Genomic DNA, 23,872 nt, shown 5'->3' on the forward strand with positions numbered 1-23,872 from the left:
TCCTCGCATTATAGCTACTGGTTCATAAACGTCAGCTGAAAACAGTCGAGAGAAACGGGCACGCAATGAAATTACTACGAGCAGCGGAATAAAGGAAGAAGAGACGCTGGTCCACTGTTGGACTGCTACCATAGAAATGTTACATGGCAATACGCAGAGCAATTCCGAGGCCCGTTAGCTCAGTCGGTTAGAGCGTCGTGCTAATAACGCGAAGGTCGTGGGTTCGATCCCCCCACGGGCCACTACGATTTCACTCTTTCAAAAAGGCAACGCCGATTTCGGCGGGGAAGTATGGTAACAAAGAAGTCGTCACATTGTGTGGGAGCTGATAGGGGACCAGAACGCGACTTGTCGGGACGCGCTAAAACACTTCACTGGTCACAGCACGGTGAACACAAAGTTTCTCGTCCGATCACCGCTACTGCGCGAAGCTGGGCGTTGTCAGTGCTTGGGCGGGTGACCGCCTGCGAACACAGGGCACTGCCGACGGTTTCAATTCGTATTACTCTTTCCTCTTCGGTTTCGGAGCTGCAGCGCTATTCGGTCAAGGGCACTGGCGCCACGTTTTGCCTCTCGGTATGCCAAGTCGCGCCGTGCGGCCACAGTGAAATGAAGGAGCGTGTTGTAAAATTTTCAACAAAGAAAAAAAAAAAAAAAAAAGAAATGTACTAGTAATAAAACTGAATTTGTCTGACAGAACATGTAACATCAGACAATACATGATAACAGGCAGCAGGTATTTACTTGAGGCATAAGTAATGTGGTGGCCGCCTCGCCATACCTCTCTCAGTCGTTTCGCGTGCTTGTCCTCTTGATATAGGCCGATTGGAGAGCGTCAGCTCTCGCGTCAGCTGAGCAAAGTCGAGACAAGTCGAGACTCAAGGGGAATCGACGCACACACTATAGGGTGGCATGAAAGCGAGTAAGAGGGGGAAAGAAACATTAATTTAAAGACGCGTGGCAAAAGTACTCATACGCAAAAGTAAAAGCCGGCTGCGGTGGCCGGGAATCGAACCCGGATCAACTGCTTGGAAGGCAACTATGCTGACCATTACACCACCACCGCACGGTTTCCGTCCGCGCACGCCGCGCTGTGTCTGCTTCCCGCCTGTCGGCGGCGGCTCAAGGTGGTCGTAGCTGTAGGCGCATTACGGGGTAGGCGAGCGCATCCAGACAGCGTCTCTACGCACATTTCGCGTCCTTTGGCAAGAGTCGTCGCGTGCGTGCGCCGCAAGAGTACTTAGGCGATCGCGTTCGGGCGTCATTTTTAAGCAGTGCAGTGCAGTTCAGGATTCAGCGTGTGTAGCATTCTCTCGAGAGGATGCGACGGCGCTGGACGGCAGTCCCACTTTCCCCTCAGACGTCTGCCGCGGAAAGCACCAGGAAGCTGTGAACTAGCTGAGCATCGGTGGTTCAGTGGTAGAATGCTCGCCTGCCACGCGGGCGGCCCGGGTTCGATTCCCGGCCGATGCATCATTTTGTTTTTTCTCCGATAGTGGTGCTGCGTGTCTTTCGCACTCGAACTGCGTGAGCCATGAGAATGAACCGCGGGATTTCCGTGTGGGAATAACCAAACATGCAGCGCGCACGACTGCTCGTTTGGACTGTTGTGCGCTATTGTACATACTGGCGTCGGCCTAGCATCGCAAGTTGCCTGTCGCGCCGGGAATGCACGTGTAGCAACAGAAAAAAATGAGCCAGGAAGTGCAGACTCTCTACCACTGGTATTTGGTACTTACCGAGATTCCAGAAGGCCTGGCGATCACCTGCCTCGGTAGCGCAGTAGGCAGCGCGTAAGTCTCATAATCTTAAGGTCGTGAGTTCGATCCTCACCCGGGGCATTTAATTTACTTTCGTCCACAGCTAAATCGACGGCTCTGGGGTTTGCGAAGGAGCAAAACACTTTGTACTTTGTTATCCTCAAGGCTTCAACGACTCAGCGTGATAATGTTTACTTCCCGTTATTACTACTTGCAGTTCTTATGTGAAATTTTCAAGGAAAAAAGTACTAGTAATAATACTGAATTTCGTACGATATAACGTGTAAAGTCACACAATGTATGACCTGCTGTACGATGACAGGCAGCAGGTATTTACTTGCGAAATAAGTAAATAAATATTACTACTTACAGCTTTGCTTTTCCTCCTACCGCTGTAACAACGAGGCATAAAGCAATGAATTGTGACTTTTGCCATGCGCGCCTCGCCATGGGCGCGCGAAAAGATGCTCGCAAACAGGGAAAGTGCGACACGGAAAGCGAGTGGACCGGGTGTAAACCCCGAGTAAAACTTGCGCGTCCCGGTGTGGTCTAGTGGCTAGGATACCTGGCTTTCACCCAGGAGGCCCGGGTTCGATTCCCGGTACCGGAACGGAATTTTTCGGCAAAAGTCACGACAAGTTTTGACCCTGCGAAAGGCTGTTTCACGTCCTCCTCGCATTATAGCTACTGGTTCATAAACGTCAGCTGAAAACAGTCGAGAGAAACGGGCACGCAATGAAATTACTACGAGCAGCGGAATAAAGGAAGAAGAGACGCTGGTCCACTGTTGGACTGCTACCATAGAAATGTTACATGGCAATACGCAGAGCAATTCCCGAGGCCCGTTAGCTCAGTCGGTTAGAGCGTCGTGCTAATAACGCGAAGGTCGTGGGTTCGATCCCCCCACGGGCCACTACGATTTCACTCTTTCAAAAAGGCAACGCCGATTTCGGCGGGGAAGTATGGTAACAAAGAAGTCGTCACATTGTGTGGGAGCTGATAGGGGACCAGAACGCGACTTGTCGGGACGCGCTAAAACACTTCACTGGTCACAGCACGGTGAACACAAAGTTTCTCGTCCGATCACCGCTACTGCGCGAAGCTGGGCGTTGTCAGTGCTTGGGCGGGTGACCGCCTGCGAACACAGGGCACTGCCGACGGTTTCAATTCGTATTACTCTTTCCTCTTCGGTTTCGGAGCTGCAGCGCTATTCGGTCAAGGGCACTGGCGCCACGTTTTGCCTCTCGGTATGCCAAGTCGCGCCGTGCGGCCACAGTGAAATGAAGGAGCGTGTTGTAAAATTTTCAACAAAGAAAAAAAAAAAAAAAAAGAAATGTACTAGTAATAAAACTGAATTTGTCTGACAGAACATGTAACATCAGACAATACATGATAACAGGCAGCAGGTATTTACTTGAGGCATAAGTAATGTGGTGGCCGCCTCGCCATACCTCTCTCAGTCGTTTCGCGTGCTTGTCCTCTTGATATAGGCCGATTGGAGAGCGTCAGCTCTCGCGTCAGCTGAGCAAAGTCGAGACAAGTCGAGACTCAAGGGGAATCGACGCACACACTATAGGGTGGCATGAAAGCGAGTAAGAGGGGGAAAGAAACATTAATTTAAAGACGCGTGGCAAAAGTACTCATACGCAAAAGTAAAAGCCGGCTGCGGTGGCCGGGAATCGAACCCGGATCAACTGCTTGGAAGGCAACTATGCTGACCATTACACCACCACCGCACGGTTTCCGTCCGCGCACGCCGCGCTGTGTCTGCTTCCCGCCTGTCGGCGGCGGCTCAAGGTGGTCGTAGCTGTAGGCGCATTACGGGGTAGGCGAGCGCATCCAGACAGCGTCTCTACGCACATTTCGCGTCCTTTGGCAAGAGTCGTCGCGTGCGTGCGCCGCAAGAGTACTTAGGCGATCGCGTTCGGGCGTCATTTTTAAGCAGTGCAGTGCAGTTCAGGATTCAGCGTGTGTAGCATTCTCTCGAGAGGATGCGACGGCGCTGGACGGCAGTCCCACTTTCCCCTCAGACGTCTGCCGCGGAAAGCACCAGGAAGCTGTGAACTAGCTGAGCATCGGTGGTTCAGTGGTAGAATGCTCGCCTGCCACGCGGGCGGCCCGGGTTCGATTCCCGGCCGATGCATCATTTTGTTTTTTCTCCGATAGTGGTGCTGCGTGTCTTTCGCACTCGAACTGCGTGAGCCATGAGAATGAACCGCGGGATTTCCGTGTGGGAATAACCAAACATGCAGCGCGCACGACTGCTCGTTTGGACTGTTGTGCGCTATTGTACATACTGGCGTCGGCCTAGCATCGCAAGTTGCCTGTCGCGCCGGGAATGCACGTGTAGCAACAGAAAAAAATGAGCCAGGAAGTGCAGACTCTCTACCACTGGTATTTGGTACTTACCGAGATTCCAGAAGGCCTGGCGATCACCTGCCTCGGTAGCGCAGTAGGCAGCGCGTAAGTCTCATAATCTTAAGGTCGTGAGTTCGATCCTCACCCGGGGCATTTAATTTACTTTCGTCCACAGCTAAATCGACGGCTCTGGGGTTTGCGAAGGAGCAAAACACTTTGTACTTTGTTATCCTCAAGGCTTCAACGACTCAGCGTGATAATGTTTACTTCCCGTTATTACTACTTGCAGTTCTTATGTGAAATTTTCAAGGAAAAAAGTACTAGTAATAATACTGAATTTCGTACGATATAACGTGTAAAGTCACACAATGTATGACCTGCTGTACGATGACAGGCAGCAGGTATTTACTTGCGAAATAAGTAAATAAATATTACTACTTACAGCTTTGCTTTTCCTCCTACCGCTGTAACAACGAGGCATAAAGCAATGAATTGTGACTTTTGCCATGCGCGCCTCGCCATGGGCGCGCGAAAAGATGCTCGCAAACAGGGAAAGTGCGACACGGAAAGCGAGTGGACCGGGTGTAAACCCCGAGTAAAACTTGCGCGTCCGGTGTGGTCTAGTGGCTAGGATACCTGGCTTTCACCCAGGAGGCCCGGGTTCGATTCCCGGTACCGGAACGGAATTTTTCGGCAAAAGTCACGACAAGTTTTGACCCTGCGAAAGGCTGTTTCACGTCCTCCTCGCATTATAGCTACTGGTTCATAAACGTCAGCTGAAAACAGTCGAGAGAAACGGGCACGCAATGAAATTACTACGAGCAGCGGAATAAAGGAAGAAGAGACGCTGGTCCACTGTTGGACTGCTACCATAGAAATGTTACATGGCAATACGCAGAGCAATTCCCGAGGCCCGTTAGCTCAGTCGGTTAGAGCGTCGTGCTAATAACGCGAAGGTCGTGGGTTCGATCCCCCCACGGGCCACTACGATTTCACTCTTTCAAAAAGGCAACGCCGATTTCGGCGGGGAAGTATGGTAACAAAGAAGTCGTCACATTGTGTGGGAGCTGATAGGGGACCAGAACGCGACTTGTCGGGACGCGCTAAAACACTTCACTGGTCACAGCACGGTGAACACAAAGTTTCTCGTCCGATCACCGCTACTGCGCGAAGCTGGGCGTTGTCAGTGCTTGGGCGGGTGACCGCCTGCGAACACAGGGCACTGCCGACGGTTTCAATTCGTATTACTCTTTCCTCTTCGGTTTCGGAGCTGCAGCGCTATTCGGTCAAGGGCACTGGCGCCACGTTTTGCCTCTCGGTATGCCAAGTCGCGCCGTGCGGCCACAGTGAAATGAAGGAGCGTGTTGTAAAATTTTCAACAAAGAAAAAAAAAAAAAAAAAAGAAATGTACTAGTAATAAAACTGAATTTGTCTGACAGAACATGTAACATCAGACAATACATGATAACAGGCAGCAGGTATTTACTTGAGGCATAAGTAATGTGGTGGCCGCCTCGCCATACCTCTCTCAGTCGTTTCGCGTGCTTGTCCTCTTGATATAGGCCGATTGGAGAGCGTCAGCTCTCGCGTCAGCTGAGCAAAGTCGAGACAAGTCGAGACTCAAGGGGAATCGACGCACACACTATAGGGTGGCATGAAAGCGAGTAAGAGGGGGAAAGAAACATTAATTTAAAGACGCGTGGCAAAAGTACTCATACGCAAAAGTAAAAGCCGGCTGCGGTGGCCGGGAATCGAACCCGGATCAACTGCTTGGAAGGCAACTATGCTGACCATTACACCACCACCGCACGGTTTCCGTCCGCGCACGCCGCGCTGTGTCTGCTTCCCGCCTGTCGGCGGCGGCTCAAGGTGGTCGTAGCTGTAGGCGCATTACGGGGTAGGCGAGCGCATCCAGACAGCGTCTCTACGCACATTTCGCGTCCTTTGGCAAGAGTCGTCGCGTGCGTGCGCCGCAAGAGTACTTAGGCGATCGCGTTCGGGCGTCATTTTTAAGCAGTGCAGTGCAGTTCAGGATTCAGCGTGTGTAGCATTCTCTCGAGAGGATGCGACGGCGCTGGACGGCAGTCCCACTTTCCCCTCAGACGTCTGCCGCGGAAAGCACCAGGAAGCTGTGAACTAGCTGAGCATCGGTGGTTCAGTGGTAGAATGCTCGCCTGCCACGCGGGCGGCCCGGGTTCGATTCCCGGCCGATGCATCATTTTGTTTTTTCTCCGATAGTGGTGCTGCGTGTCTTTCGCACTCGAACTGCGTGAGCCATGAGAATGAACCGCGGGATTTCCGTGTGGGAATAACCAAACATGCAGCGCGCACGACTGCTCGTTTGGACTGTTGTGCGCTATTGTACATACTGGCGTCGGCCTAGCATCGCAAGTTGCCTGTCGCGCCGGGAATGCACGTGTAGCAACAGAAAAAAATGAGCCAGGAAGTGCAGACTCTCTACCACTGGTATTTGGTACTTACCGAGATTCCAGAAGGCCTGGCGATCACCTGCCTCGGTAGCGCAGTAGGCAGCGCGTAAGTCTCATAATCTTAAGGTCGTGAGTTCGATCCTCACCCGGGGCATTTAATTTACTTTCGTCCACAGCTAAATCGACGGCTCTGGGGTTTGCGAAGGAGCAAAACACTTTGTACTTTGTTATCCTCAAGGCTTCAACGACTCAGCGTGATAATGTTTACTTCCCGTTATTACTACTTGCAGTTCTTATGTGAAATTTTCAAGGAAAAAAGTACTAGTAATAATACTGAATTTCGTACGATATAACGTGTAAAGTCACACAATGTATGACCTGCTGTACGATGACAGGCAGCAGGTATTTACTTGCGAAATAAGTAAATAAATATTACTACTTACAGCTTTGCTTTTCCTCCTACCGCTGTAACAACGAGGCATAAAGCAATGAATTGTGACTTTTGCCATGCGCGCCTCGCCATGGGCGCGCGAAAAGATGCTCGCAAACAGGGAAAGTGCGACACGGAAAGCGAGTGGACCGGGTGTAAACCCCGAGTAAAACTTGCGCGTCCGGTGTGGTCTAGTGGCTAGGATACCTGGCTTTCACCCAGGAGGCCCGGGTTCGATTCCCGGTACCGGAACGGAATTTTTCGGCAAAAGTCACGACAAGTTTTGACCCTGCGAAAGGCTGTTTCACGTCCTCCTCGCATTATAGCTACTGGTTCATAAACGTCAGCTGAAAACAGTCGAGAGAAACGGGCACGCAATGAAATTACTACGAGCAGCGGAATAAAGGAAGAAGAGACGCTGGTCCACTGTTGGACTGCTACCATAGAAATGTTACATGGCAATACGCAGAGCAATTCCCGAGGCCCGTTAGCTCAGTCGGTTAGAGCGTCGTGCTAATAACGCGAAGGTCGTGGGTTCGATCCCCCCACGGGCCACTACGATTTCACTCTTTCAAAAAGGCAACGCCGATTTCGGCGGGGAAGTATGGTAACAAAGAAGTCGTCACATTGTGTGGGAGCTGATAGGGGACCAGAACGCGACTTGTCGGGACGCGCTAAAACACTTCACTGGTCACAGCACGGTGAACACAAAGTTTCTCGTCCGATCACCGCTACTGCGCGAAGCTGGGCGTTGTCAGTGCTTGGGCGGGTGACCGCCTGCGAACACAGGGCACTGCCGACGGTTTCAATTCGTATTACTCTTTCCTCTTCGGTTTCGGAGCTGCAGCGCTATTCGGTCAAGGGCACTGGCGCCACGTTTTGCCTCTCGGTATGCCAAGTCGCGCCGTGCGGCCACAGTGAAATGAAGGAGCGTGTTGTAAAATTTTCAACAAAGAAAAAAAAAAAAAAAAAAGAAATGTACTAGTAATAAAACTGAATTTGTCTGACAGAACATGTAACATCAGACAATACATGATAACAGGCAGCAGGTATTTACTTGAGGCATAAGTAATGTGGTGGCCGCCTCGCCATACCTCTCTCAGTCGTTTCGCGTGCTTGTCCTCTTGATATAGGCCGATTGGAGAGCGTCAGCTCTCGCGTCAGCTGAGCAAAGTCGAGACAAGTCGAGACTCAAGGGGAATCGACGCACACACTATAGGGTGGCATGAAAGCGAGTAAGAGGGGGAAAGAAACATTAATTTAAAGACGCGTGGCAAAAGTACTCATACGCAAAAGTAAAAGCCGGCTGCGGTGGCCGGGAATCGAACCCGGATCAACTGCTTGGAAGGCAACTATGCTGACCATTACACCACCACCGCACGGTTTCCGTCCGCGCACGCCGCGCTGTGTCTGCTTCCCGCCTGTCGGCGGCGGCTCAAGGTGGTCGTAGCTGTAGGCGCATTACGGGGTAGGCGAGCGCATCCAGACAGCGTCTCTACGCACATTTCGCGTCCTTTGGCAAGAGTCGTCGCGTGCGTGCGCCGCAAGAGTACTTAGGCGATCGCGTTCGGGCGTCATTTTTAAGCAGTGCAGTGCAGTTCAGGATTCAGCGTGTGTAGCATTCTCTCGAGAGGATGCGACGGCGCTGGACGGCAGTCCCACTTTCCCCTCAGACGTCTGCCGCGGAAAGCACCAGGAAGCTGTGAACTAGCTGAGCATCGGTGGTTCAGTGGTAGAATGCTCGCCTGCCACGCGGGCGGCCCGGGTTCGATTCCCGGCCGATGCATCATTTTGTTTTTTCTCCGATAGTGGTGCTGCGTGTCTTTCGCACTCGAACTGCGTGAGCCATGAGAATGAACCGCGGGATTTCCGTGTGGGAATAACCAAACATGCAGCGCGCACGACTGCTCGTTTGGACTGTTGTGCGCTATTGTACATACTGGCGTCGGCCTAGCATCGCAAGTTGCCTGTCGCGCCGGGAATGCACGTGTAGCAACAGAAAAAAATGAGCCAGGAAGTGCAGACTCTCTACCACTGGTATTTGGTACTTACCGAGATTCCAGAAGGCCTGGCGATCACCTGCCTCGGTAGCGCAGTAGGCAGCGCGTAAGTCTCATAATCTTAAGGTCGTGAGTTCGATCCTCACCCGGGGCATTTAATTTACTTTCGTCCACAGCTAAATCGACGGCTCTGGGGTTTGCGAAGGAGCAAAACACTTTGTACTTTGTTATCCTCAAGGCTTCAACGACTCAGCGTGATAATGTTTACTTCCCGTTATTACTACTTGCAGTTCTTATGTGAAATTTTCAAGGAAAAAAGTACTAGTAATAATACTGAATTTCGTACGATATAACGTGTAAAGTCACACAATGTATGACCTGCTGTACGATGACAGGCAGCAGGTATTTACTTGCGAAATAAGTAAATAAATATTACTACTTACAGCTTTGCTTTTCCTCCTACCGCTGTAACAACGAGGCATAAAGCAATGAATTGTGACTTTTGCCATGCGCGCCTCGCCATGGGCGCGCGAAAAGATGCTCGCAAACAGGGAAAGTGCGACACGGAAAGCGAGTGGACCGGGTGTAAACCCCGAGTAAAACTTGCGCGTCCGGTGTGGTCTAGTGGCTAGGATACCTGGCTTTCACCCAGGAGGCCCGGGTTCGATTCCCGGTACCGGAACGGAATTTTTCGGCAAAAGTCACGACAAGTTTTGACCCTGCGAAAGGCTGTTTCACGTCCTCCTCGCATTATAGCTACTGGTTCATAAACGTCAGCTGAAAACAGTCGAGAGAAACGGGCACGCAATGAAATTACTACGAGCAGCGGAATAAAGGAAGAAGAGACGCTGGTCCACTGTTGGACTGCTACCATAGAAATGTTACATGGCAATACGCAGAGCAATTCCCGAGGCCCGTTAGCTCAGTCGGTTAGAGCGTCGTGCTAATAACGCGAAGGTCGTGGGTTCGATCCCCCCACGGGCCACTACGATTTCACTCTTTCAAAAAGGCAACGCCGATTTCGGCGGGGAAGTATGGTAACAAAGAAGTCGTCACATTGTGTGGGAGCTGATAGGGGACCAGAACGCGACTTGTCGGGACGCGCTAAAACACTTCACTGGTCACAGCACGGTGAACACAAAGTTTCTCGTCCGATCACCGCTACTGCGCGAAGCTGGGCGTTGTCAGTGCTTGGGCGGGTGACCGCCTGCGAACACAGGGCACTGCCGACGGTTTCAATTCGTATTACTCTTTCCTCTTCGGTTTCGGAGCTGCAGCGCTATTCGGTCAAGGGCACTGGCGCCACGTTTTGCCTCTCGGTATGCCAAGTCGCGCCGTGCGGCCACAGTGAAATGAAGGAGCGTGTTGTAAAATTTTCAACAAAGAAAAAAAAAAAAAAAAAGAAATGTACTAGTAATAAAACTGAATTTGTCTGACAGAACATGTAACATCAGACAATACATGATAACAGGCAGCAGGTATTTACTTGAGGCATAAGTAATGTGGTGGCCGCCTCGCCATACCTCTCTCAGTCGTTTCGCGTGCTTGTCCTCTTGATATAGGCCGATTGGAGAGCGTCAGCTCTCGCGTCAGCTGAGCAAAGTCGAGACAAGTCGAGACTCAAGGGGAATCGACGCACACACTATAGGGTGGCATGAAAGCGAGTAAGAGGGGGAAAGAAACATTAATTTAAAGACGCGTGGCAAAAGTACTCATACGCAAAAGTAAAAGCCGGCTGCGGTGGCCGGGAATCGAACCCGGATCAACTGCTTGGAAGGCAACTATGCTGACCATTACACCACCACCGCACGGTTTCCGTCCGCGCACGCCGCGCTGTGTCTGCTTCCCGCCTGTCGGCGGCGGCTCAAGGTGGTCGTAGCTGTAGGCGCATTACGGGGTAGGCGAGCGCATCCAGACAGCGTCTCTACGCACATTTCGCGTCCTTTGGCAAGAGTCGTCGCGTGCGTGCGCCGCAAGAGTACTTAGGCGATCGCGTTCGGGCGTCATTTTTAAGCAGTGCAGTGCAGTTCAGGATTCAGCGTGTGTAGCATTCTCTCGAGAGGATGCGACGGCGCTGGACGGCAGTCCCACTTTCCCCTCAGACGTCTGCCGCGGAAAGCACCAGGAAGCTGTGAACTAGCTGAGCATCGGTGGTTCAGTGGTAGAATGCTCGCCTGCCACGCGGGCGGCCCGGGTTCGATTCCCGGCCGATGCATCATTTTGTTTTTTCTCCGATAGTGGTGCTGCGTGTCTTTCGCACTCGAACTGCGTGAGCCATGAGAATGAACCGCGGGATTTCCGTGTGGGAATAACCAAACATGCAGCGCGCACGACTGCTCGTTTGGACTGTTGTGCGCTATTGTACATACTGGCGTCGGCCTAGCATCGCAAGTTGCCTGTCGCGCCGGGAATGCACGTGTAGCAACAGAAAAAAATGAGCCAGGAAGTGCAGACTCTCTACCACTGGTATTTGGTACTTACCGAGATTCCAGAAGGCCTGGCGATCACCTGCCTCGGTAGCGCAGTAGGCAGCGCGTAAGTCTCATAATCTTAAGGTCGTGAGTTCGATCCTCACCCGGGGCATTTAATTTACTTTCGTCCACAGCTAAATCGACGGCTCTGGGGTTTGCGAAGGAGCAAAACACTTTGTACTTTGTTATCCTCAAGGCTTCAACGACTCAGCGTGATAATGTTTACTTCCCGTTATTACTACTTGCAGTTCTTATGTGAAATTTTCAAGGAAAAAAGTACTAGTAATAATACTGAATTTCGTACGATATAACGTGTAAAGTCACACAATGTATGACCTGCTGTACGATGACAGGCAGCAGGTATTTACTTGCGAAATAAGTAAATAAATATTACTACTTACAGCTTTGCTTTTCCTCCTACCGCTGTAACAACGAGGCATAAAGCAATGAATTGTGACTTTTGCCATGCGCGCCTCGCCATGGGCGCGCGAAAAGATGCTCGCAAACAGGGAAAGTGCGACACGGAAAGCGAGTGGACCGGGTGTAAACCCCGAGTAAAACTTGCGCGTCCGGTGTGGTCTAGTGGCTAGGATACCTGGCTTTCACCCAGGAGGCCCGGGTTCGATTCCCGGTACCGGAACGGAATTTTTCGGCAAAAGTCACGACAAGTTTTGACCCTGCGAAAGGCTGTTTCACGTCCTCCTCGCATTATAGCTACTGGTTCATAAACGTCAGCTGAAAACAGTCGAGAGAAACGGGCACGCAATGAAATTACTACGAGCAGCGGAATAAAGGAAGAAGAGACGCTGGTCCACTGTTGGACTGCTACCATAGAAATGTTACATGGCAATACGCAGAGCAATTCCCGAGGCCCGTTAGCTCAGTCGGTTAGAGCGTCGTGCTAATAACGCGAAGGTCGTGGGTTCGATCCCCCCACGGGCCACTACGATTTCACTCTTTCAAAAAGGCAACGCCGATTTCGGCGGGGAAGTATGGTAACAAAGAAGTCGTCACATTGTGTGGGAGCTGATAGGGGACCAGAACGCGACTTGTCGGGACGCGCTAAAACACTTCACTGGTCACAGCACGGTGAACACAAAGTTTCTCGTCCGATCACCGCTACTGCGCGAAGCTGGGCGTTGTCAGTGCTTGGGCGGGTGACCGCCTGCGAACACAGGGCACTGCCGACGGTTTCAATTCGTATTACTCTTTCCTCTTCGGTTTCGGAGCTGCAGCGCTATTCGGTCAAGGGCACTGGCGCCACGTTTTGCCTCTCGGTATGCCAAGTCGCGCCGTGCGGCCACAGTGAAATGAAGGAGCGTGTTGTAAAATTTTCAACAAAGAAAAAAAAAAAAAAAAAAGAAATGTACTAGTAATAAAACTGAATTTGTCTGACAGAACATGTAACATCAGACAATACATGATAACAGGCAGCAGGTATTTACTTGAGGCATAAGTAATGTGGTGGCCGCCTCGCCATACCTCTCTCAGTCGTTTCGCGTGCTTGTCCTCTTGATATAGGCCGATTGGAGAGCGTCAGCTCTCGCGTCAGCTGAGCAAAGTCGAGACAAGTCGAGACTCAAGGGGAATCGACGCACACACTATAGGGTGGCATGAAAGCGAGTAAGAGGGGGAAAGAAACATTAATTTAAAGACGCGTGGCAAAAGTACTCATACGCAAAAGTAAAAGCCGGCTGCGGTGGCCGGGAATCGAACCCGGATCAACTGCTTGGAAGGCAACTATGCTGACCATTACACCACCACCGCACGGTTTCCGTCCGCGCACGCCGCGCTGTGTCTGCTTCCCGCCTGTCGGCGGCGGCTCAAGGTGGTCGTAGCTGTAGGCGCATTACGGGGTAGGCGAGCGCATCCAGACAGCGTCTCTACGCACATTTCGCGTCCTTTGGCAAGAGTCGTCGCGTGCGTGCGCCGCAAGAGTACTTAGGCGATCGCGTTCGGGCGTCATTTTTAAGCAGTGCAGTGCAGTTCAGGATTCAGCGTGTGTAGCATTCTCTCGAGAGGATGCGACGGCGCTGGACGGCAGTCCCACTTTCCCCTCAGACGTCTGCCGCGGAAAGCACCAGGAAGCTGTGAACTAGCTGAGCATCGGTGGTTCAGTGGTAGAATGCTCGCCTGCCACGCGGGCGGCCCGGGTTCGATTCCCGGCCGATGCATCATTTTGTTTTTTCTCCGATAGTGGTGCTGCGTGTCTTTCGCACTCGAACTGCGTGAGCCATGAGAATGAACCGCGGGATTTCCGTGTGGGAATAACCAAACATGCAGCGCGCACGACTGCTCGTTTGGACTGTTGTGCGCTATTGTACATACTGGCGTCGGCCTAGCATCGCAAGTTGCCTGTCGCGCCGGGAATGCACGTGTAGCAACAGAAAAAAATGAGCCAGGAAGTGCAGACTCTCTACCACTGGTATTTGGTACTTACCGAGATTCCAGAAGGCCTGGCGATCACCTGCCTCGGTAGCGCAGTAGGCAGCGCGTAAGTCTCATAATCTTAAGGTCGTGAGTTCGATCCTCACCCGGGGCATTTAATTTACTTTCGTCCACAGCTAAATCGACGGCTCTGGGGTTTGCGAAGGAGCAAAACACTTTGTACTTTGTTATCCTCAAGGCTTCAACGACTCAGCGTGATAATGTTTACTTCCCGTTATTACTACTTGCAGTTCTTATGTGAAATTTTCAAGGAAAAAAGTACTAGTAATAATACTGAATTTCGTACGATATAACGTGTAAAGTCACACAATGTATGACCTGCTGTACGATGACAGGCAGCAGGTATTTACTTGCGAAATAAGTAAATAAATATTACTACTTACAGCTTTGCTTTTCCTCCTACCGCTGTAACAACGAGGCATAAAGCAATGAATTGTGACTTTTGCCATGCGCGCCTCGCCATGGGCGCGCGAAAAGATGCTCGCAAACAGGGAAAGTGCGACACGGAAAGCGAGTGGACCGGGTGTAAACCCCGAGTAAAACTTGCGCGTCCGGTGTGGTCTAGTGGCTAGGATACCTGGCTTTCACCCAGGAGGCCCGGGTTCGATTCCCGGTACCGGAACGGAATTTTTCGGCAAAAGTCACGACAAGTTTTGACCCTGCGAAAGGCTGTTTCACGTCCTCCTCGCATTATAGCTACTGGTTCATAAACGTCAGCTGAAAACAGTCGAGAGAAACGGGCACGCAATGAAATTACTACGAGCAGCGGAATAAAGGAAGAAGAGACGCTGGTCCACTGTTGGACTGCTACCATAGAAATGTTACATGGCAATACGCAGAGCAATTCCCGAGGCCCGTTAGCTCAGTCGGTTAGAGCGTCGTGCTAATAACGCGAAGGTCGTGGGTTCGATCCCCCCACGGGCCACTACGATTTCACTCTTTCAAAAAGGCAACGCCGATTTCGGCGGGGAAGTATGGTAACAAAGAAGTCGTCACATTGTGTGGGAGCTGATAGGGGACCAGAACGCGACTTGTCGGGACGCGCTAAAACACTTCACTGGTCACAGCACGGTGAACACAAAGTTTCTCGTCCGATCACCGCTACTGCGCGAAGCTGGGCGTTGTCAGTGCTTGGGCGGGTGACCGCCTGCGAACACAGGGCACTGCCGACGGTTTCAATTCGTATTACTCTTTCCTCTTCGGTTTCGGAGCTGCAGCGCTATTCGGTCAAGGGCACTGGCGCCACGTTTTGCCTCTCGGTATGCCAAGTCGCGCCGTGCGGCCACAGTGAAATGAAGGAGCGTGTTGTAAAATTTTCAACAAAGAAAAAAAAAAAAAAAAAAGAAATGTACTAGTAATAAAACTGAATTTGTCTGACAGAACATGTAACATCAGACAATACATGATAACAGGCAGCAGGTATTTACTTGAGGCATAAGTAATGTGGTGGCCGCCTCGCCATACCTCTCTCAGTCGTTTCGCGTGCTTGTCCTCTTGATATAGGCCGATTGGAGAGCGTCAGCTCTCGCGTCAGCTGAGCAAAGTCGAGACAAGTCGAGACTCAAGGGGAATCGACGCACACACTATAGGGTGGCATGAAAGCGAGTAAGAGGGGGAAAGAAACATTAATTTAAAGACGCGTGGCAAAAGTACTCATACGCAAAAGTAAAAGCCGGCTGCGGTGGCCGGGAATCGAACCCGGATCAACTGCTTGGAAGGCAACTATGCTGACCATTACACCACCACCGCACGGTTTCCGTCCGCGCACGCCGCGCTGTGTCTGCTTCCCGCCTGTCGGCGGCGGCTCAAGGTGGTCGTAGCTGTAGGCGCATTACGGGGTAGGCGAGCGCATCCAGACAGCGTCTCTACGCACATTTCGCGTCCTTTGGCAAGAGTCGTCGCGTGCGTGCGCCGCAAGAGTACTTAGGCGATCGCGTTCGGGCGTCATTTTTAAGCAGTGCAGTGCAGTTCAGGATTCAGCGTGTGTAGCATTCTCTCGAGAGGATGCGACGGCGCTGGACGGCAGTCCCACTTTCCCCTCAGACGTCTGCCGCGGAAAGCACCAGGAAGCTGTGAACTAGCTGAGCATCGGTGGTTCAGTGGTAGAATGCTCGCCTGCCACGCGGGCGGCCCGGGTTCGATTCCCGGCCGATGCATCATTTTGTTTTTTCTCCGATAGTGGTGCTGCGTGTCTTTCGCACTCGAACTGCGTGAGCCATGAGAATGAACCGCGGGATTTCCGTGTGGGAATAACCAAACATGCAGCGCGCACGACTGCTCGTTTGGACTGTTGTGCGCTATTGTACATACTGGCGTCGGCCTAGCATCGCAAGTTGCCTGTCGCGCCGGGAATGCACGTGTAGCAACAGAAAAAAATGAGCCAGGAAGTGCAGACTCTCTACCACTGGTATTTGGTACTTACCGAGATTCCAGAAGGCCTGGCGATCACCTGCCTCGGTAGCGCAGTAGGCAGCGCGTAAGTCTCATAATCTTAAGGTCGTGAGTTCGATCCTCACCCGGGGCATTTAATTTACTTTCGTCCACAGCTAAATCGACGGCTCTGGGGTTTGCGAAGGAGCAAAACACTTTGTACTTTGTTATCCTCAAGGCTTCAACGACTCAGCGTGATAATGTTTACTTCCCGTTATTACTACTTGCAGTTCTTATGTGAAATTTTCAAGGAAAAAAGTACTAGTAATAATACTGAATTTCGTACGATATAACGTGTAAAGTCACACAATGTATGACCTGCTGTACGATGACAGGCAGCAGGTATTTACTTGCGAAATAAGTAAATAAATATTACTACTTACAGCTTTGCTTTTCCTCCTACCGCTGTAACAACGAGGCATAAAGCAATGAATTGTGACTTTTGCCATGCGCGCCTCGCCATGGGCGCGCGAAAAGATGCTCGCAAACAGGGAAAGTGCGACACGGAAAGCGAGTGGACCGGGTGTAAACCCCGAGTAAAACTTGCGCGTCCGGTGTGGTCTAGTGGCTAGGATACCTGGCTTTCACCCAGGAGGCCCGGGTTCGATTCCCGGTACCGGAACGGAATTTTTCGGCAAAAGTCACGACAAGTTTTGACCCTGCGAAAGGCTGTTTCACGTCCTCCTCGCATTATAGCTACTGGTTCATAAACGTCAGCTGAAAACAGTCGAGAGAAACGGGCACGCAATGAAATTACTACGAGCAGCGGAATAAAGGAAGAAGAGACGCTGGTCCACTGTTGGACTGCTACCATAGAAATGTTACATGGCAATACGCAGAGCAATTCCCGAGGCCCGTTAGCTCAGTCGGTTAGAGCGTCGTGCTAATAACGCGAAGGTCGTGGGTTCGATCCCCCCACGGGCCACTACGATTTCACTCTTTCAAAAAGGCAACGCCGATTTCGGCGGGGAAGTATGGTAACAAAGAAGTCGTCACATTGTGTGGGAGCTGATAGGGGACCAGAACGCGACTTGTCGGGACGCGCTAAAACACTTCACTGGTCACAGCACGGTGAACACAAAGTTTCTCGTCCGATCACCGCTACTGCGCGAAGCTGGGCGTTGTCAGTGCTTGGGCGGGTGACCGCCTGCGAACACAGGGCACTGCCGACGGTTTCAATTCGTATTACTCTTTCCTCTTCGGTTTCGGAGCTGCAGCGCTATTCGGTCAAGGGCACTGGCGCCACGTTTTGCCTCTCGGTATGCCAAGTCGCGCCGTGCGGCCACAGTGAAATGAAGGAGCGTGTTGTAAAATTTTCAACAAAGAAAAAAAAAAAAAAAAAAGAAATGTACTAGTAATAAAACTGAATTTGTCTGACAGAACATGTAACATCAGACAATACATGATAACAGGCAGCAGGTATTTACTTGAGGCATAAGTAATGTGGTGGCCGCCTCGCCATACCTCTCTCAGTCGTTTCGCGTGCTTGTCCTCTTGATATAGGCCGATTGGAGAGCGTCAGCTCTCGCGTCAGCTGAGCAAAGTCGAGACAAGTCGAGACTCAAGGGGAATCGACGCACACACTATAGGGTGGCATGAAAGCGAGTAAGAGGGGGAAAGAAACATTAATTTAAAGACGCGTGGCAAAAGTACTCATACGCAAAAGTAAAAGCCGGCTGCGGTGGCCGGGAATCGAACCCGGATCAACTGCTTGGAAGGCAACTATGCTGACCATTACACCACCACCGCACGGTTTCCGTCCGCGCACGCCGCGCTGTGTCTGCTTCCCGCCTGTCGGCGGCGGCTCAAGGTGGTCGTAGCTGTAGGCGCATTACGGGGTAGGCGAGCGCATCCAGACAGCGTCTCTACGCACATTTCGCGTCCTTTGGCAAGAGTCGTCGCGTGCGTGCGCCGCAAGAGTACTTAGGCGATCGCGTTCGGGCGTCATTTTTAAGCAGTGCAGTGCAGTTCAGGATTCAGCGTGTGTAGCATTCTCTCGAGAGGATGCGACGGCGCTGGACGGCAGTCCCACTTTCCCCTCAGACGTCTGCCGCGGAAAGCACCAGGAAGCTGTGAACTAGCTGAGCATCGGTGGTTCAGTGGTAGAATGCTCGCCTGCCACGCGGGCGGCCCGGGTTCGATTCCCGGCCGATGCATCATTTTGTTTTTTCTCCGATAGTGGTGCTGCGTGTCTTTCGCACTCGAACTGCGTGAGCCATGAGAATGAACCGCGGGATTTCCGTGTGGGAATAACCAAACATGCAGCGCGCACGACTGCTCGTTTGGACTGTTGTGCGCTATTGTACATACTGGCGTCGGCCTAGCATCGCAAGTTGCCTGTCGCGCCGGGAATGCACGTGTAGCAACAGAAAAAAATGAGCCAGGAAGTGCAGACTCTCTACCACTGGTATTTGGTACTTACCGAGATTCCAGAAGGCCTGGCGATCACCTGCCTCGGTAGCGCAGTAGGCAGCGCGTAAGTCTCATAATCTTAAGGTCGTGAGTTCGATCCTCACCCGGGGCATTTAATTTACTTTCGTCCACAGCTAAATCGACGGCTCTGGGGTTTGCGAAGGAGCAAAACACTTTGTACTTTGTTATCCTCAAGGCTTCAACGACTCAGCGTGATAATGTTTACTTCCCGTTATTACTACTTGCAGTTCTTATGTGAAATTTTCAAGGAAAAAAGTACTAGTAATAATACTGAATTTCGTACGATATAACGTGTAAAGTCACACAATGTATGACCTGCTGTACGATGACAGGCAGCAGGTATTTACTTGCGAAATAAGTAAATAAATATTACTACTTACAGCTTTGCTTTTCCTCCTACCGCTGTAACAACGAGGCATAAAGCAATGAATTGTGACTTTTGCCATGCGCGCCTCGCCATGGGCGCGCGAAAAGATGCTCGCAAACAGGGAAAGTGCGACACGGAAAGCGAGTGGACCGGGTGTAAACCCCGAGTAAAACTTGCGCGTCCGGTGTGGTCTAGTGGCTAGGATACCTGGCTTTCACCCAGGAGGCCCGGGTTCGATTCCCGGTACCGGAACGGAATTTTTCGGCAAAAGTCACGACAAGTTTTGACCCTGCGAAAGGCTGTTTCACGTCCTCCTCGCATTATAGCTACTGGTTCATAAACGTCAGCTGAAAACAGTCGAGAGAAACGGGCACGCAATGAAATTACTACGAGCAGCGGAATAAAGGAAGAAGAGACGCTGGTCCACTGTTGGACTGCTACCATAGAAATGTTACATGGCAATACGCAGAGCAATTCCCGAGGCCCGTTAGCTCAGTCGGTTAGAGCGTCGTGCTAATAACGCGAAGGTCGTGGGTTCGATCCCCCCACGGGCCACTACGATTTCACTCTTTCAAAAAGGCAACGCCGATTTCGGCGGGGAAGTATGGTAACAAAGAAGTCGTCACATTGTGTGGGAGCTGATAGGGGACCAGAACGCGACTTGTCGGGACGCGCTAAAACACTTCACTGGTCACAGCACGGTGAACACAAAGTTTCTCGTCCGATCACCGCTACTGCGCGAAGCTGGGCGTTGTCAGTGCTTGGGCGGGTGACCGCCTGCGAACACAGGGCACTGCCGACGGTTTCAATTCGTATTACTCTTTCCTCTTCGGTTTCGGAGCTGCAGCGCTATTCGGTCAAGGGCACTGGCGCCACGTTTTGCCTCTCGGTATGCCAAGTCGCGCCGTGCGGCCACAGTGAAATGAAGGAGCGTGTTGTAAAATTTTCAACAAAGAAAAAAAAAAAAAAAAAGAAATGTACTAGTAATAAAACTGAATTTGTCTGACAGAACATGTAACATCAGACAATACATGATAACAGGCAGCAGGTATTTACTTGAGGCATAAGTAATGTGGTGGCCGCCTCGCCATACCTCTCTCAGTCGTTTCGCGTGCTTGTCCTCTTGATATAGGCCGATTGGAGAGCGTCAGCTCTCGCGTCAGCTGAGCAAAGTCGAGACAAGTCGAGACTCAAGGGGAATCGACGCACACACTATAGGGTGGCATGAAAGCGAGTAAGAGGGGGAAAGAAACATTAATTTAAAGACGCGTGGCAAAAGTACTCATACGCAAAAGTAAAAGCCGGCTGCGGTGGCCGGGAATCGAACCCGGATCAACTGCTTGGAAGGCAACTATGCTGACCATTACACCACCACCGCACGGTTTCCGTCCGCGCACAGCCGCGCTGTGTCTGCTTCCCGCCTGTCGGCGGCGGCTCAAGGTGGTCGTAGCTGTAGGCGCATTACGGGGTAGGCGAGCGCATCCAGACAGCGTCTCTACGCACATTTCGCGTCCTTTGGCAAGAGTCGTCGCGTGCGTGCGCCGCAAGAGTACTTAGGCGATCGCGTTCGGGCGTCATTTTTAAGCAGTGCAGTGCAGTTCAGGATTCAGCGTGTGTAGCATTCTCTCGAGAGGATGCGACGGCGCTGGACGGCAGTCCCACTTTCCCCTCAGACGTCTGCCGCGGAAAGCACCAGGAAGCTGTGAACTAGCTGAGCATCGGTGGTTCAGTGGTAGAATGCTCGCCTGCCACGCGGGCGGCCCGGGTTCGATTCCCGGCCGATGCATCATTTTGTTTTTTCTCCGATAGTGGTGCTGCGTGTCTTTCGCACTCGAACTGCGTGAGCCATGAGAATGAACCGCGGGATTTCCGTGTGGGAATAACCAAACATGCAGCGCGCACGACTGCTCGTTTGGACTGTTGTGCGCTATTGTACATACTGGCGTCGGCCTAGCATCGCAAGTTGCCTGTCGCGCCGGGAATGCACGTGTAGCAACAGAAAAAAATGAGCCAGGAAGTGCAGACTCTCTACCACTGGTATTTGGTACTTACCGAGATTCCAGAAGGCCTGGCGATCACCTGCCTCGGTAGCGCAGTAGGCAGCGCGTAAGTCTCATAATCTTAAGGTCGTGAGTTCGATCCTCACCCGGGGCATTTAATTTACTTTCGTCCACAGCTAAATCGACGGCTCTGGGGTTTGCGAAGGAGCAAAACACTTTGTACTTTGTTATCCTCAAGGCTTCAACGACTCAGCGTGATAATGTTTACTTCCCGTTATTACTACTTGCAGTTCTTATGTGAAATTTTCAAGGAAAAAAGTACTAGTAATAATACTGAATTTCGTACGATATAACGTGTAAAGTCACACAATGTATGACCTGCTGTACGATGACAGGCAGCAGGTATTTACTTGCGAAATAAGTAAATAAATATTACTACTTACAGCTTTGCTTTTCCTCCTACCGCTGTAACAACGAGGCATAAAGCAATGAATTGTGACTTTTGCCATGCGCGCCTCGCCATGGGCGCGCGAAAAGATGCTCGCAAACAGGGAAAGTGCGACACGGAAAGCGAGTGGACCGGGTGTAAACCCCGAGTAAAACTTGCGCGTCCGGTGTGGTCTAGTGGCTAGGATACCTGGCTTTCACCCAGGAGGCCCGGGTTCGATTCCCGGTACCGGAACGGAATTTTTCGGCAAAAGTCACGACAAGTTTTGACCCTGCGAAAGGCTGTTTCACGTCCTCCTCGCATTATAGCTACTGGTTCATAAACGTCAGCTGAAAACAGTCGAGAGAAACGGGCACGCAATGAAATTACTACGAGCAGCGGAATAAAGGAAGAAGAGACGCTGGTCCACTGTTGGACTGCTACCATAGAAATGTTACATGGCAATACGCAGAGCAATTCCCGAGGCCCGTTAGCTCAGTCGGTTAGAGCGTCGTGCTAATAACGCGAAGGTCGTGGGTTCGATCCCCCCACGGGCCACTACGATTTCACTCTTTCAAAAAGGCAACGCCGATTTCGGCGGGGAAGTATGGTAACAAAGAAGTCGTCACATTGTGTGGGAGCTGATAGGGGACCAGAACGCGACTTGTCGGGACGCGCTAAAACACTTCACTGGTCACAGCACGGTGAACACAAAGTTTCTCGTCCGATCACCGCTACTGCGCGAAGCTGGGCGTTGTCAGTGCTTGGGCGGGTGACCGCCTGCGAACACAGGGCACTGCCGACGGTTTCAATTCGTATTACTCTTTCCTCTTCGGTTTCGGAGCTGCAGCGCTATTCGGTCAAGGGCACTGGCGCCACGTTTTGCCTCTCGGTATGCCAAGTCGCGCCGTGCGGCCACAGTGAAATGAAGGAGCGTGTTGTAAAATTTTCAACAAAGAAAAAAAAAAAAAAAAAGAAATGTACTAGTAATAAAACTGAATTTGTCTGACAGAACATGTAACATCAGACAATACATGATAACAGGCAGCAGGTATTTACTTGAGGCATAAGTAATGTGGTGGCCGCCTCGCCATACCTCTCTCAGTCGTTTCGCGTGCTTGTCCTCTTGATATAGGCCGATTGGAGAGCGTCAGCTCTCGCGTCAGCTGAGCAAAGTCGAGACAAGTCGAGACTCAAGGGGAATCGACGCACACACTATAGGGTGGCATGAAAGCGAGTAAGAGGGGGAAAGAAACATTAATTTAAAGACGCGTGGCAAAAGTACTCATACGCAAAAGTAAAAGCCGGCTGCGGTGGCCGGGAATCGAACCCGGATCAACTGCTTGGAAGGCAACTATGCTGACCATTACACCACCACCGCACGGTTTCCGTCCGCGCACGCCGCGCTGTGTCTGCTTCCCGCCTGTCGGCGGCGGCTCAAGGTGGTCGTAGCTGTAGGCGCATTACGGGGTAGGCGAGCGCATCCAGACAGCGTCTCTACGCACATTTCGCGTCCTTTGGCAAGAGTCGTCGCGTGCGTGCGCCGCAAGAGTACTTAGGCGATCGCGTTCGGGCGTCATTTTTAAGCAGTGCAGTGCAGTTCAGGATTCAGCGTGTGTAGCATTCTCTCGAGAGGATGCGACGGCGCTGGACGGCAGTCCCACTTTCCCCTCAGACGTCTGCCGCGGAAAGCACCAGGAAGCTGTGAACTAGCTGAGCATCGGTGGTTCAGTGGTAGAATGCTCGCCTGCCACGCGGGCGGCCCGGGTTCGATTCCCGGCCGATGCATCATTTTGTTTTTTCTCCGATAGTGGTGCTGCGTGTCTTTCGCACTCGAACTGCGTGAGCCATGAGAATGAACCGCGGGATTTCCGTGTGGGAATAACCAAACATGCAGCGCGCACGACTGCTCGTTTGGACTGTTGTGCGCTATTGTACATACTGGCGTCGGCCTAGCATCGCAAGTTGCCTGTCGCGCCGGGAATGCACGTGTAGCAACAGAAAAAAATGAGCCAGGAAGTGCAGACTCTCTACCACTGGTATTTGGTACTTACCGAGATTCCAGAAGGCCTGGCGATCACCTGCCTCGGTAGCGCAGTAGGCAGCGCGTAAGTCTCATAATCTTAAGGTCGTGAGTTCGATCCTCACCCGGGGCATTTAATTTACTTTCGTCCACAGCTAAATCGACGGCTCTGGGGTTTGCGAAGGAGCAAAACACTTTGTACTTTGTTATCCTCAAGGCTTCAACGACTCAGCGTGATAATGTTTACTTCCCGTTATTACTACTTGCAGTTCTTATGTGAAATTTTCAAGGAAAAA

General features: G+C 51.6%; 49 non-coding genes across 49 annotated transcripts; 39 read left to right on the forward strand and 10 right to left on the reverse strand.

Moving 5' to 3' along the window:
• The first annotated feature begins 168 nt into the window (after window positions 1-168).
• Window positions 169-242, forward strand: Trnai-aau. The gene has a single exon. It is a non-coding gene; the product is annotated as a tRNA-Ile (tRNA).
• Window positions 243-994: 752 nt separating this feature from the next.
• On the reverse strand, window positions 995-1,066 carry Trnag-ucc. Its single transcript has one exon. It is a non-coding gene; the product is annotated as a tRNA-Gly (tRNA).
• A 336-nt stretch (window positions 1,067-1,402) lies between these two features.
• On the forward strand, window positions 1,403-1,473 carry Trnag-gcc. The gene has a single exon. It is a non-coding gene; the product is annotated as a tRNA-Gly (tRNA).
• Window positions 1,474-1,768: 295 nt separating this feature from the next.
• Trnam-cau lies at window positions 1,769-1,841 on the forward strand. The gene has a single exon. It is a non-coding gene; the product is annotated as a tRNA-Met (tRNA).
• Window positions 1,842-2,297: 456 nt separating this feature from the next.
• Trnae-uuc lies at window positions 2,298-2,370 on the forward strand. Its single transcript has one exon. It is a non-coding gene; the product is annotated as a tRNA-Glu (tRNA).
• A 229-nt stretch (window positions 2,371-2,599) lies between these two features.
• On the forward strand, window positions 2,600-2,673 carry Trnai-aau. Its single transcript has one exon. It is a non-coding gene; the product is annotated as a tRNA-Ile (tRNA).
• A 751-nt stretch (window positions 2,674-3,424) lies between these two features.
• Trnag-ucc lies at window positions 3,425-3,496 on the reverse strand. Its single transcript has one exon. It is a non-coding gene; the product is annotated as a tRNA-Gly (tRNA).
• A 336-nt stretch (window positions 3,497-3,832) lies between these two features.
• On the forward strand, window positions 3,833-3,903 carry Trnag-gcc. Its single transcript has one exon. It is a non-coding gene; the product is annotated as a tRNA-Gly (tRNA).
• Window positions 3,904-4,198: 295 nt separating this feature from the next.
• Trnam-cau lies at window positions 4,199-4,271 on the forward strand. Its single transcript has one exon. It is a non-coding gene; the product is annotated as a tRNA-Met (tRNA).
• Window positions 4,272-4,727: 456 nt separating this feature from the next.
• Trnae-uuc lies at window positions 4,728-4,799 on the forward strand. The gene has a single exon. It is a non-coding gene; the product is annotated as a tRNA-Glu (tRNA).
• Window positions 4,800-5,028: 229 nt separating this feature from the next.
• Trnai-aau lies at window positions 5,029-5,102 on the forward strand. Its single transcript has one exon. It is a non-coding gene; the product is annotated as a tRNA-Ile (tRNA).
• A 752-nt stretch (window positions 5,103-5,854) lies between these two features.
• Trnag-ucc lies at window positions 5,855-5,926 on the reverse strand. Its single transcript has one exon. It is a non-coding gene; the product is annotated as a tRNA-Gly (tRNA).
• Window positions 5,927-6,262: 336 nt separating this feature from the next.
• Window positions 6,263-6,333, forward strand: Trnag-gcc. The gene has a single exon. It is a non-coding gene; the product is annotated as a tRNA-Gly (tRNA).
• A 295-nt stretch (window positions 6,334-6,628) lies between these two features.
• Window positions 6,629-6,701, forward strand: Trnam-cau. Its single transcript has one exon. It is a non-coding gene; the product is annotated as a tRNA-Met (tRNA).
• Window positions 6,702-7,157: 456 nt separating this feature from the next.
• Trnae-uuc lies at window positions 7,158-7,229 on the forward strand. The gene has a single exon. It is a non-coding gene; the product is annotated as a tRNA-Glu (tRNA).
• A 229-nt stretch (window positions 7,230-7,458) lies between these two features.
• Trnai-aau lies at window positions 7,459-7,532 on the forward strand. The gene has a single exon. It is a non-coding gene; the product is annotated as a tRNA-Ile (tRNA).
• Window positions 7,533-8,284: 752 nt separating this feature from the next.
• Trnag-ucc lies at window positions 8,285-8,356 on the reverse strand. Its single transcript has one exon. It is a non-coding gene; the product is annotated as a tRNA-Gly (tRNA).
• A 336-nt stretch (window positions 8,357-8,692) lies between these two features.
• On the forward strand, window positions 8,693-8,763 carry Trnag-gcc. The gene has a single exon. It is a non-coding gene; the product is annotated as a tRNA-Gly (tRNA).
• A 295-nt stretch (window positions 8,764-9,058) lies between these two features.
• On the forward strand, window positions 9,059-9,131 carry Trnam-cau. Its single transcript has one exon. It is a non-coding gene; the product is annotated as a tRNA-Met (tRNA).
• Window positions 9,132-9,587: 456 nt separating this feature from the next.
• Trnae-uuc lies at window positions 9,588-9,659 on the forward strand. Its single transcript has one exon. It is a non-coding gene; the product is annotated as a tRNA-Glu (tRNA).
• A 229-nt stretch (window positions 9,660-9,888) lies between these two features.
• On the forward strand, window positions 9,889-9,962 carry Trnai-aau. The gene has a single exon. It is a non-coding gene; the product is annotated as a tRNA-Ile (tRNA).
• A 751-nt stretch (window positions 9,963-10,713) lies between these two features.
• Trnag-ucc lies at window positions 10,714-10,785 on the reverse strand. Its single transcript has one exon. It is a non-coding gene; the product is annotated as a tRNA-Gly (tRNA).
• Window positions 10,786-11,121: 336 nt separating this feature from the next.
• Window positions 11,122-11,192, forward strand: Trnag-gcc. The gene has a single exon. It is a non-coding gene; the product is annotated as a tRNA-Gly (tRNA).
• Window positions 11,193-11,487: 295 nt separating this feature from the next.
• On the forward strand, window positions 11,488-11,560 carry Trnam-cau. Its single transcript has one exon. It is a non-coding gene; the product is annotated as a tRNA-Met (tRNA).
• Window positions 11,561-12,016: 456 nt separating this feature from the next.
• Window positions 12,017-12,088, forward strand: Trnae-uuc. Its single transcript has one exon. It is a non-coding gene; the product is annotated as a tRNA-Glu (tRNA).
• A 229-nt stretch (window positions 12,089-12,317) lies between these two features.
• Window positions 12,318-12,391, forward strand: Trnai-aau. The gene has a single exon. It is a non-coding gene; the product is annotated as a tRNA-Ile (tRNA).
• A 752-nt stretch (window positions 12,392-13,143) lies between these two features.
• On the reverse strand, window positions 13,144-13,215 carry Trnag-ucc. The gene has a single exon. It is a non-coding gene; the product is annotated as a tRNA-Gly (tRNA).
• A 336-nt stretch (window positions 13,216-13,551) lies between these two features.
• Window positions 13,552-13,622, forward strand: Trnag-gcc. Its single transcript has one exon. It is a non-coding gene; the product is annotated as a tRNA-Gly (tRNA).
• Window positions 13,623-13,917: 295 nt separating this feature from the next.
• Window positions 13,918-13,990, forward strand: Trnam-cau. The gene has a single exon. It is a non-coding gene; the product is annotated as a tRNA-Met (tRNA).
• A 456-nt stretch (window positions 13,991-14,446) lies between these two features.
• On the forward strand, window positions 14,447-14,518 carry Trnae-uuc. Its single transcript has one exon. It is a non-coding gene; the product is annotated as a tRNA-Glu (tRNA).
• A 229-nt stretch (window positions 14,519-14,747) lies between these two features.
• On the forward strand, window positions 14,748-14,821 carry Trnai-aau. Its single transcript has one exon. It is a non-coding gene; the product is annotated as a tRNA-Ile (tRNA).
• A 752-nt stretch (window positions 14,822-15,573) lies between these two features.
• Trnag-ucc lies at window positions 15,574-15,645 on the reverse strand. The gene has a single exon. It is a non-coding gene; the product is annotated as a tRNA-Gly (tRNA).
• Window positions 15,646-15,981: 336 nt separating this feature from the next.
• On the forward strand, window positions 15,982-16,052 carry Trnag-gcc. Its single transcript has one exon. It is a non-coding gene; the product is annotated as a tRNA-Gly (tRNA).
• Window positions 16,053-16,347: 295 nt separating this feature from the next.
• On the forward strand, window positions 16,348-16,420 carry Trnam-cau. Its single transcript has one exon. It is a non-coding gene; the product is annotated as a tRNA-Met (tRNA).
• Window positions 16,421-16,876: 456 nt separating this feature from the next.
• Window positions 16,877-16,948, forward strand: Trnae-uuc. The gene has a single exon. It is a non-coding gene; the product is annotated as a tRNA-Glu (tRNA).
• Window positions 16,949-17,177: 229 nt separating this feature from the next.
• Trnai-aau lies at window positions 17,178-17,251 on the forward strand. The gene has a single exon. It is a non-coding gene; the product is annotated as a tRNA-Ile (tRNA).
• Window positions 17,252-18,003: 752 nt separating this feature from the next.
• On the reverse strand, window positions 18,004-18,075 carry Trnag-ucc. The gene has a single exon. It is a non-coding gene; the product is annotated as a tRNA-Gly (tRNA).
• Window positions 18,076-18,411: 336 nt separating this feature from the next.
• Window positions 18,412-18,482, forward strand: Trnag-gcc. The gene has a single exon. It is a non-coding gene; the product is annotated as a tRNA-Gly (tRNA).
• A 295-nt stretch (window positions 18,483-18,777) lies between these two features.
• On the forward strand, window positions 18,778-18,850 carry Trnam-cau. The gene has a single exon. It is a non-coding gene; the product is annotated as a tRNA-Met (tRNA).
• Window positions 18,851-19,306: 456 nt separating this feature from the next.
• On the forward strand, window positions 19,307-19,378 carry Trnae-uuc. Its single transcript has one exon. It is a non-coding gene; the product is annotated as a tRNA-Glu (tRNA).
• Window positions 19,379-19,607: 229 nt separating this feature from the next.
• Trnai-aau lies at window positions 19,608-19,681 on the forward strand. Its single transcript has one exon. It is a non-coding gene; the product is annotated as a tRNA-Ile (tRNA).
• A 751-nt stretch (window positions 19,682-20,432) lies between these two features.
• Trnag-ucc lies at window positions 20,433-20,504 on the reverse strand. The gene has a single exon. It is a non-coding gene; the product is annotated as a tRNA-Gly (tRNA).
• Window positions 20,505-20,841: 337 nt separating this feature from the next.
• Trnag-gcc lies at window positions 20,842-20,912 on the forward strand. Its single transcript has one exon. It is a non-coding gene; the product is annotated as a tRNA-Gly (tRNA).
• Window positions 20,913-21,207: 295 nt separating this feature from the next.
• On the forward strand, window positions 21,208-21,280 carry Trnam-cau. Its single transcript has one exon. It is a non-coding gene; the product is annotated as a tRNA-Met (tRNA).
• A 456-nt stretch (window positions 21,281-21,736) lies between these two features.
• Trnae-uuc lies at window positions 21,737-21,808 on the forward strand. Its single transcript has one exon. It is a non-coding gene; the product is annotated as a tRNA-Glu (tRNA).
• A 229-nt stretch (window positions 21,809-22,037) lies between these two features.
• On the forward strand, window positions 22,038-22,111 carry Trnai-aau. Its single transcript has one exon. It is a non-coding gene; the product is annotated as a tRNA-Ile (tRNA).
• Window positions 22,112-22,862: 751 nt separating this feature from the next.
• Trnag-ucc lies at window positions 22,863-22,934 on the reverse strand. The gene has a single exon. It is a non-coding gene; the product is annotated as a tRNA-Gly (tRNA).
• Window positions 22,935-23,270: 336 nt separating this feature from the next.
• Window positions 23,271-23,341, forward strand: Trnag-gcc. The gene has a single exon. It is a non-coding gene; the product is annotated as a tRNA-Gly (tRNA).
• Window positions 23,342-23,636: 295 nt separating this feature from the next.
• Window positions 23,637-23,709, forward strand: Trnam-cau. Its single transcript has one exon. It is a non-coding gene; the product is annotated as a tRNA-Met (tRNA).
• Window positions 23,710-23,872: the final 163 nt, after the last annotated feature.

This window comes from Schistocerca piceifrons, unplaced genomic scaffold (assembly GCF_021461385.2).
Source record: "Schistocerca piceifrons isolate TAMUIC-IGC-003096 unplaced genomic scaffold, iqSchPice1.1 HiC_scaffold_533, whole genome shotgun sequence".
In the NCBI taxonomy this organism is placed as follows: Eukaryota; Metazoa; Arthropoda; class Insecta; order Orthoptera; family Acrididae; genus Schistocerca; species Schistocerca piceifrons.